Here is a 9,881-nt window from a genome sequence, read left to right as displayed (position 1 = left end):
GCTGAACTTGGTTCAGACAGAAAGATGAGGCTCACTTTCTGTTTTTAATCTAAAAATTAAAAAAACAGACGAGCGTTGCATCTTCCTCCAGCAGCGAAGCCGCTCAGCAAACATGTTAAACTCAGATCAATATTTAAATCATTTCAATTAAATTATCCGTCAGACACTGAGCTCAGCCCTTTATTAGCTTTATTAAATGTCTTTTTTTYTTTGTCTTTTCTTCCTGATCCAGAGTGGAAAGGCAGCATTAGTAAACAGATCATGTAGCGCTGCAGCAGAGACGAGCTCACGCAGTCAGACCGGAGCGATGATGGGAGGAGGGCGGGAAAAGTTCTGCAGCGTTAGAAACAAGGATTTGTTTGCAGCTGAAATCGTTAAAGACAAATTTATTATTATTTGGTCTTTAAAGAAGATTTGTTGTAACCTAAGCTGACAAAATGGTTAAAAACATTGAAGCTGGTTACCGCAGTTATGAGTGAAAGAAGACAAAATGATTCAAGTTTCGTGTAAAACCTGTAAGAAGTGAGACGTTTCTGTGATTTTGATAAGTTTCGACAGCTCAAATGTTAGCGGTCTTATAAAAAGAAACAATAAAAATGCCAGTTCAGTCTCGTAAAGTTCACCTTTTTTTGTTTAAACTGAATGATCCAAACAAGTCTGAGTTTTTTCACTATTTTTTCACATCCTTTTAGGAAAACTTACAAAGATTTGATGTTTTTATTCTCTAAAATGTTTTCTGTAAATCTTCCATGTTGATGCTGCTAAAAGCAGATTTAATCCAGGGATGTTTGTGGTTTGATCCCARCCTGGGTCTCTGTCCTGATGTCTGGTTGTCTGGGTTTGGGGGTACCTCGTCGGTCTGGCCCAGATCAGCTTATTAATGAGACCGTATGAAGAGGAGGGATGTGTCGCTGCATTCCTCCTCACACCAGACCTCTCTGACACACACTCCAGTAAAACAGCATGTGAGGAAAATACAATTTCTGTCCTGAGCTCATATCCAGGGGCGGAGCCAGAGAGGTGGGCAAGGTGCCACCGCTGGCACCTGGTTGGCCACCTCAGGTGCCACCCCCAAATAACTGACAAGCAGATTGGATTTGCAATTAGGTTTTGTTGAAGATTGTTTTCTGATACTACCATACCATAATGTTCCAGTTGTGTTTGTTTGGAAATGGTTGAATTACAGCTCTTTGTAAAATTAGCATTAGCATAGTGGTTAGCTTATTTTAAGATTAGCATCGGCAATCAGGATGTCTTCTTTCTTAGCTACTCCTCAATTAATTTAATCTTAATAAGTCTTAAAATGGTTGAATTATAGCCTTTTAAAGTTAGCTGTGGTGGCCATCTTGAATTTTTGATTAGCATCTAAAAATCGATATTTGTTTTTGGCTACTTCTGCACAAATCTTCAGCTTTGTATGTGTAAAAATGGCTGAATAACAAGTTGCAACTAGCATTCGGCTTGTTTTTTGGTTCACTCTTAGCTATCATCACATAGCGGCTGTGTCCAAAACGGCAGGACGGGTCCTCCGAAGGCCGAATTTGTCGGCCGCATACGTCACAGCGCCGCGACGAAGGACGTCCCAAACCGAAGACTCCTCCGATGCGGCCGACAAATACGTCCTTCCTTTGGCCCGAATCAAAGGACAGGTCCGATGGATCCTTCCCGGCCCAGCATATCCCATAATGCATTGCGGCCCGACCGGAGATTTTTTTAAGCTAGTAATGGCGGACGAAGCGAGACAAAAGAATACGTTTTAAATAAAAATATGGTGATATAAAAATTTAAATTTTTTTTAGCGTTTGTAATTCTAATACTTTTATCATTTGTATGGACGTGTTTTTAAATATTATTTTTGTCATAAAAACATGAAATAAACATGAACCTACAGCAGGTCAGTTAGTTCTTCAAATGTTACCTTTAAGTTAATTTTATAGTTTTGTGATATTAATAATGCTAATATATTGATATTTTTCTAGTTTTGATTTAAGTTTGCTTGTTCAGCGTCGTCACAGTTGCTAGGTGACAAGACGTACGCCAGGGTAAGGAGGGGAGGCTAGACCGTCCAAATTCACAGCCTCTTTTTTTCCGGTCTTCCCGGTCTACCAAGGACCCGGCCCGCCGWGACCGGGTAGTCTGGGTCCTCCGGAGGACCCGGCCTGTCGTTTTGGACACAGCCAAAGTTCCAGCTCAATATTTGTTAAAACACCTGAAATAAAGCCACTTGGAATTAGCTGTGGCAGCCATCTTGGATTTTTAAAACCAGCGATTTTCTTTTTTTTTATTTGACCCCTGTGGCCACCCCTTGCAGAAAAGTCTAGCTCCGCCCCTGCTCATATCAGAGTGTCTGAGGCACTTTCTCCTCCCTAATTATAGTTAAAATTATTGTTTTGATCAAAGTAAAATGATTTGTTTTGAAAAAAGTTGCAGTCTGACTGCAGTTTAACAGTCTGAAGTGGAACTTTTATAATCATTTACAAACATTTTGTGTCATTTTTCACCTTGTCTTTGTTGAGTTTTTTTACATTTTCAGATGGAGCATGAGGATGGAAGTTTYAAGTCCCGCCCCCTCCAGGTAAATAAACGGGACATTGCTTTTTTTTTGCCTGACAAACTAAACCCTCAAATGTCATTTCTCTAAAGAAAATACACAAATCCTTAGAAATCTTTACCCTAAACCACATTTTTTATGCTTATTTGTGCTTAAAAACTTTTTTGTGTCTCTCTACTCGGTGGAAAATAATAAACTGAGTTTTTTTTCCACTCAAACCTTTAAAGGAGAATTTAATCTAAAATGAAGGGATGTCAAGAAAATTCTTGCGTGCACCGTATTAGCTCTTCCTTTTTTGTGGTTAAATACAGTGGAAATTTGGTCAGCCTGTCAAAGCAGAGGTAGATGTTTTCTCCCCAGCTTAGTGCGGGTGGGGTGCATTCCTGGGCAAAGCTGCGTAAATCCCTCCATTGATTTGGTGTGAAACCCCTCCTGACCTCTGGAATACATTAGCAGATTAGCCACGGAGGCTGCGAGCACGCAGAACCTCTCCGGCTCAGTCCATTCAGACACCAGCGCCACTCGGCCAGCGGAGCCCCGGTCCTGAAGACAGATGGGGCCCAATTAAAGGAACTGGAGATTAAGATCTGAAACTTTAAAAACATCAAGATTTAACTTCTAATAAAACTGAATCTCAGCGTCAACATGGCGCTGATGGGTCGACCTGTTTGTGTGTGTGTGGATGTTTGAGGTGGCACTCTGGGTCAGGGGGACATGCAYTGTTTTCACAGGCCATAAGTCCCACCAGGAGACCCCCTCACAGGGGACACATGGCCTACACCCCATCACCCCAATGGTGGCCGCTCGCTCACTGTCCGTCATCTAGCAATGAAACAAACTCATCTGTTCAGTTTGTGCTGCAACACAGACATGATCTGACAGCAGCTGGAGAAAAAACTTAGTCGAATAAAATCAGCAGATTTGTTATATTTCTAGCTTAAAAACCCAAAATGCTAGCAAAAAGTAAATGAAATGAATGAAAAGGCTAACTAGAAACTAAATGTATCAAAAGGCTAGCTCAAAATTAAACGTATCAGTTGGCAAAAGTGTCACAAATGTAGGTAAAAGCTAACATATACAAACTGCTAACTCACAGTTTAAAGTAGCAAAAGGCTAGCTAAAATCTAAACTATGCAAGCAGCTAAAGGGCTCGACACACAGGAGGCGACGTCGCTCGCTCTCCATTCATTTCCTATGGAGCCTGTGTGGTGAGGCGACAATCTCTTGCCCTCCTCCAGCTAAGCGACCGGCGAAAATAGTGCATGTGAAATTTCACGCTCGTACACGTAGACGTGCACACGCGAGCTTGCGACGCGACATATGAAAGTTGAAAAATGTTCAACTTTTGTCGCTGTCACTTAGCGTACAACCAATCAGCGAGGGTTTCGTTGACTGACCAATGAGAGGAGAGTATGCTACACACTGCAGTTAGCTAACACTTTCACCAAGTGATTACTAAAAAGCTTTGTGGGAATTTATTGGCACCAGGGTGAAGTTTATGGTAAGTTTTTCCTCATAAAACTGTATCTTGATGTGTGTTTGTTTTTCAATATATTAGCATCGCAAGATTTGTTTAGTTTACACGTCCGTAATGCACACCCGCCTTCAGAGTCAAGAACCAATCAAATTTTGTGAAGACAAGCGACCTGAGAGCGCGATTCGCAACGGTGCGATCGYTATYGCGTCCCGTGTGTCGGGTTTCACCCTGGCTGCRATGACAGCTGTTAATCGCTGTAGTTTGTTGCTGCCYGTGTGTCGAGCCCTTAACTCAGTTTAAAATAGCAAAAGGCTAGCCAAAAGCTAGCACATCCAAATGACTATCTCAAATTTAAAGATAGTGAGGTGTAAAAACCACGTCTTCTGGTTGAAGTGGAACTGCTGCTGCTCAATGAAGAGAGAAACTCTGAAACAGGCTGGTTGAACAGCAAGAATCTTTATTTTGCAGTCCAGGAGATTACAGCCAAAAACCAAATTATGGCCTTCAAGCCAAATGATTCACCAAGTAAGAAAGATGGAGAATGAAGGCTAAGGGTGGGGGCGTACAAGGCTCTTTATAGGCTTCACATATGTACCATAAATTTTGTCACGGTATACCTTCTTCCTAATATGATWATATGTGCCGAGCTCTGAAGCTGGAAACTAAGAGACATCACATCTGTGCATTCCTGAAAAAAGGCCCCACACTCTTGGACACTACAATAGCAAAAGGCTAGCCAATACACAAACGGCTAACTCAAATTTAAAAGTAGCAAATTGCTAGTTGATAGCTAAAACGTATAAATGGCTAACACAAAGTTAAAAGTAGGAAAWTGTAGCTAAAAACTAAAATATACAGTTACCTCACAGAAAGTAGCTAAAGACTAGCCAAAATCTAACATATCGTTACCTCACGGTAAAAAATAGTAAAGGGCTAGCTAAAAACTAAAATACTACGGAGCCCGCCAGGGGTCAGTGGGATTAAAAAAAACAGCTGCTGGAAATCTGTGCGCACGGTTTAATAATCTGTGTGGATTACTAAACAGTGAGCACAGATTACTAAACAGTGAGCACAGATTACTAAACTGTGCTCATGGTTTCTGCAATCCGTGCGCACGGATTTCCGGCAGATGCTTTTTTTTCTCCTACTGACCTTTGGCGGACTCTGTAAAATACAAACAGGTATTTCAGTTAAAAACTTAAAGACAAACAAACAAACTAAACAGCTGAAGCAGGTCAAAATAGGTAAATGTTTTTCAAAGAATTAAGATCTCAAAGTATTTTATATGAAAAATAAACATTTTGAAAATCATTACAAAACTTAAAACTGCCAGCAGCCTCTCCTGGATGAGCTGAACGTTCTGACGAATGAAAAACAGCTAAAACAGCTAAAACAGCTCACAGTCTGTGACGTAGTTCCTGCAGATGGTAAATAAAATGTACGTCATCTCTGCAGAACTTAAAGAAATGTAAAGATTTGTCTGTTTTCGTGCTGTTGGGATCATTTCAGACGACCGCAGCCAAACTAAAACACAATATTTACTCAGTAGTTGCTGAGTTGGAACTACCTAAAAGCAAATTGTTACCTCAGATTTTTGTTTCATGTTGAGCCAATGTTTTTTTTAGAGCGTAGTCCAAAACCTCATGTCTCATTTAGTAAATGTTTGCCTCAGTTCCTCGTGTTGTGCAGGAACTTTCCTGTTCTAAAAGTTAATAACTTCTTTCTCTGTTTGCTCTCCGGAGCTGGTGGAGTTTGGGCCGTGAGAGAGCAAATTCCTTGTTTTTTCCCTGAAAGTGTTTTCCCAGCCTGCAGCTCTCTGCAGCCCGAGTTAATGTTTACACCCGGACTGACTCTGCTGTTTTAAGCACTGCTGGATAAACAGCAGCCATCCACACTGTTAGCTCATCAATCCTTAGAAGCGATTGGTTTCTGAGAAAAAAAAGAAAGGATGAAAGCTGATTGGCCGAGGAGCAAAGAGGTGCTGCGTTTTCACACCGTCTTTGATTTATGTCTTCACTCTGGCTGAACCTCGAGTCGGGTTCCTGTTTCTTTCTCCTCCTCTCTTTTGTCCCTGGTTCTGTACTTTTCTGCCGTTCTTCCAGTTGGTCCCTCAGATGTTCGCCTGGTTCTGACGTCACGATGAGGCTGACTGTCAGAGGAGCTGAAGAGCCAAGGTGGAGTAATTTAAAATTTAAAATAAAAAATTTACACTTCCTTGTGTCCACATGAGAATTTTTTTAGAAGTGGGGCCAGCTCCCCAGAGGGCGGGGCTTAAAGCCCCACCTCCTTTGTGCACAGCGAGGTGACCGTTGTAACCACTGCGCCTCCATGTTTTTTTTTTTCTGGACAGAAACATTCAAATACTTTACAAAATAATGAAAGTTTTCTAACGTAGGAAACCATCAGATTACATTAAATCTTCACTTGAGGCAAGAGTAGAAAGAAATGGCTTCCTTTCAACAGGAAATCTTTCACTAATTAGCATTTTTTTAAATAAATGAATGTTTTTGTAGAGGAATAAGATGAATTTAGTTATGAACTGGTGAAAAATAAAGAAACTGAACTGGATTCTTCAGTCGTAGCAYGGAGGCGCAGAGGTTACAGCGGTCACCTCACTGTGTACAAAGGAGGCGGAGCTTTAAGTCCCGCCCACTGGGCAGCTGGCCCCGCTTCACATTCTGGTTTATTGCTCTCTATGAAATTAAATTTGGGTGTTGCTTGAAATGTCATTTTTGTGTGACAAGACAAAAACTTAAATTGCTTCACTGACTTCAACCTTGACTTCTTTTCTTTCAGGTCAGAGGTTTCATCCTCATCGTGGCGTAAACTGATTATTCCTCAGCAGAGCCTCCAAATGTGGACGAAAATATGAAAACATTTCTTTTTTTTTAGCAGACATGAGCGATAATGGTGTCGCCTCTCTAGCCTGCACCACCTGGCCTCACTTTAGCTTCAGGGTTCAGGGTAAAGAGCAGGAGTGTGATTTGTTGTCGTCGCCGTGAGTTCAGCTCAGGCAGAGGAGGAGCGTCTCGGTGTGAACATCCAGAGTTCTCAGCGCTCAGTTTTTGGAAGGTGTGTCCTCTCCACTTTCGCTCCTCCAGTAATTACAAGCTGAGGTTTTCCCACACAGCCACTCCGCAGCAGCTCAGTGTTTAATTACAGCAAACACTCGGTGGGATGATTGATTATTTATGGCGTCTCAGACGGACGAGTCAAAGCAGGTTTTCATCATCGCCAGAATCTATTCATAGCTTTACGGGTTTATCTGTGTAAACACTGGAACCACAGTCTGTGTGCTGCACACAGTGGATTATTACATTTAATTGTTAAATATTGTGGCTATTCTAAAGTTTACATTTAAGTATTTCAAAATTGAACACAGTCTTCACTGTTGGTGCGCAACTTTTGTTGCGACATCATCCTGCAACAAAAGCAACCGCTAAATCTGCTAACGTTGCTAACACTGCTGAAGATGGCGCTTAAAATTTAAATTGGATGGTACCTGTGGTCTGACAGTTTAAAGTTCAGCTCAGATACTGGCCACAACTGCAATTTAGATGTGATGTAGGCAAGTGTTAGCAGCAGTAGTAGCATTAGCAGCGTTAGCAGCATTAGCAGAGTTATCAGCATTAGCAGAGTTAGCAGCATTAGCAGAGTTATCAGCATTAGAAGCGTTAAGAGCATTATTAGCATTAGCAGCATTAGTAGAGTTAGCAGCATTAGAAGCGTTAAGAGCATTGTTAGCATTAGCAGAGTTAGCAGCATTATTAGCGTTAGAAGCATTAGCATTATTAGCATTAGCAGCATTAGTAGAGTTAGCAGCATTAGAAGTGGTAAGTGCATTATTAGCATTAGTAGCATTAGTAGAGTTAGCAGCATTAGAAGTGGTAAGTGCATTATTAGCATTGTTAGCATTTGCAGAGTTAGCAGCATTAGCAGCATTATTAGCATTAGAAGCGTTAAGAGCATTATTAGCATTAGCAGCATTAGTAGAGTTAGCAGCATTAGAAGCGTTAAGAGCATTATTAGCATTAGCAGAGTTAGCAGCATTAGCAGCATTATTAGCATTAGCAGAGTTACCTGCATTAGCAGAGTCATCAGCAGAGTTGTCAGCATTAGCAGAGTTATCAGCAGAGTTAGCAGCATTAACAACATTATTAGCGTTAGCAGAGTTATCGGCAGTAGCAGAGTTATCAGCAATGTTAGCAGCATTAACAGCATTATTAGCGTTAGCAGAGTTATCGGTAGTAGCAGAGTTACCAGCATTATCAATGTTAGCAGCATTAACAGCATTAGCAGCATTAACAGAGTTAGCAGCGTTATTAGCAGCGTTAGCAGCAGACATCGTCACAAGAGCTGCACACCAACAGCAAAGGCTGTGCTCCATTCCAAATTACATAAATGTAAACTTTAGCGTTTAGCTTCAATTTTTAAGATTCAACTTTTACATTTAGATTTACATGTATAGTGAAAATTAATAAAAAATAATAAGAGCATTGAGCTAAATAACAATAAAGAATGTTAGTGACATTTTTTAACTTTTTATTTTACACTTGGCCCCCGTATGACTGTCATGTACAACCCCCGCCATGTTTTGTCTCAACTGTAAAACTGGCTGATTTATTGCCCTTTTTCTTTTAGGGTTAGTTAGCTGTGGCGGCCATCTTGAATCAGGTTGACACGAGAGGGGCATTTTGTACATATAATGTTTGGTTTGAGAAAGTTTCACTAAGTGGTTCAAACAGACACAGAGGTAATATTTTATGTGCAACATTGTTTTTTTTTAAAAATAAATTCTGTCCCGTTCTCCTCCCCTGATGGAGTGCACACTATTATAGCCGCCACATGTCCGGGCACACAGTGTTTACATGAAGCAATAATTGTAAAGGGTTTTCCTGCGAGGCTCCGACGCGGGCGTGGAAATAATCTTTAATGTAAACAGATTAGTCAAAAGCTCTTTTTTTTTTTGGATTCAGGTGTGTTGAGAGTTTTTAATCTGCTCCATTTGTTTCTTAAAGGGCGGATGGACGTGAAACTCGTAGAGAAGACGCCGTTGCTCAACAGCGTGATTAGGACTTGCAGGAGCGGAACGATGCGGTGGACTAAAATCTAAATGTGTCAGTCTGCGCTCCGGTGGTGGGCATGCTGCAACCTGAAGCCTCACTCATTCCCGCTCCTTCACTCCGTCACCAMGCAGGAAAATATGTAAACAGAGGGAAAACCTCTGTAGAGCTRTGGTGTGTCCACACTGCTGTCTGGTTGTTTGTCTCCGGTCTCGGTTCGTCTGGATGTAGAGCAGAGGCAGTCGGACGGGGTTAAAGGTCAGGGTCCTCTCTTCCTCGAGAGACTTCTCAGCTCAAATTAGGGSCCACATTCGCGGTCAAGCTGGTTAACCTCGGCCCACCTTGTCGTCCTTTAAGAAAGCAGGAGCTCCTCGGCAGTGCTGGCTCTAGCCATTTTGGTGCCCTAGGTGAGTTGAAGCCCCCCTCCCCCGAGCTATGTCCCACCCACCCCAATTTGAACCCCTAAAAACAAGTTTGACAGTGTAAGGTACTATGGTAAACTTAGATTTATTTGCTTTCCCAGAATGCAAATAAATAACAACATTCAGTACATGTCAACATGTCAACTTGTGCGGATTGTCCGTAAACGAGGCTGACCCCCGCCCAGGTGCGAGTTGTATGGATTTTTTGTGGAATTTACGGATTTTTGAGGCTTTTTATCCAGGTAAACGTCCGAAGAGGTTGACATGTTTGGGACAACAAAATACAGACATATGGCTGTGTCCAAAACGGCAGGACGGGTCCTCCGAAGGTCGAATTTGTCGGCCGCATGCGTCACAGCGCCGCGACG

At 41.8% G+C, this 9,881-nt stretch overlaps 1 long non-coding RNA gene across 1 annotated transcript; it reads left to right on the top strand.

Moving 5' to 3' along the window:
• The first annotated feature begins 5,156 nt into the window (after positions 1-5,156).
• Positions 5,157-9,536, top strand: LOC106526522 (uncharacterized). Its single transcript, XR_001311266.1, has 3 exons — positions 5,157-6,202; positions 6,825-7,100; positions 9,047-9,536. It is a non-coding gene; the product is annotated as an uncharacterized LOC106526522 (long non-coding RNA).
• Positions 9,537-9,881: the final 345 nt, after the last annotated feature.

The sequence above is a fragment of the Austrofundulus limnaeus genome, unplaced genomic scaffold, assembly GCF_001266775.1.
Source record: "Austrofundulus limnaeus strain Quisiro unplaced genomic scaffold, Austrofundulus_limnaeus-1.0 Scaffold280, whole genome shotgun sequence".
NCBI lineage: Eukaryota > Metazoa > Chordata > Actinopteri > Cyprinodontiformes > Rivulidae > Austrofundulus > Austrofundulus limnaeus.
Note: the sequence above shows the minus strand (reverse complement) of the source record. Positions and strands in the feature narration are given on the sequence as shown.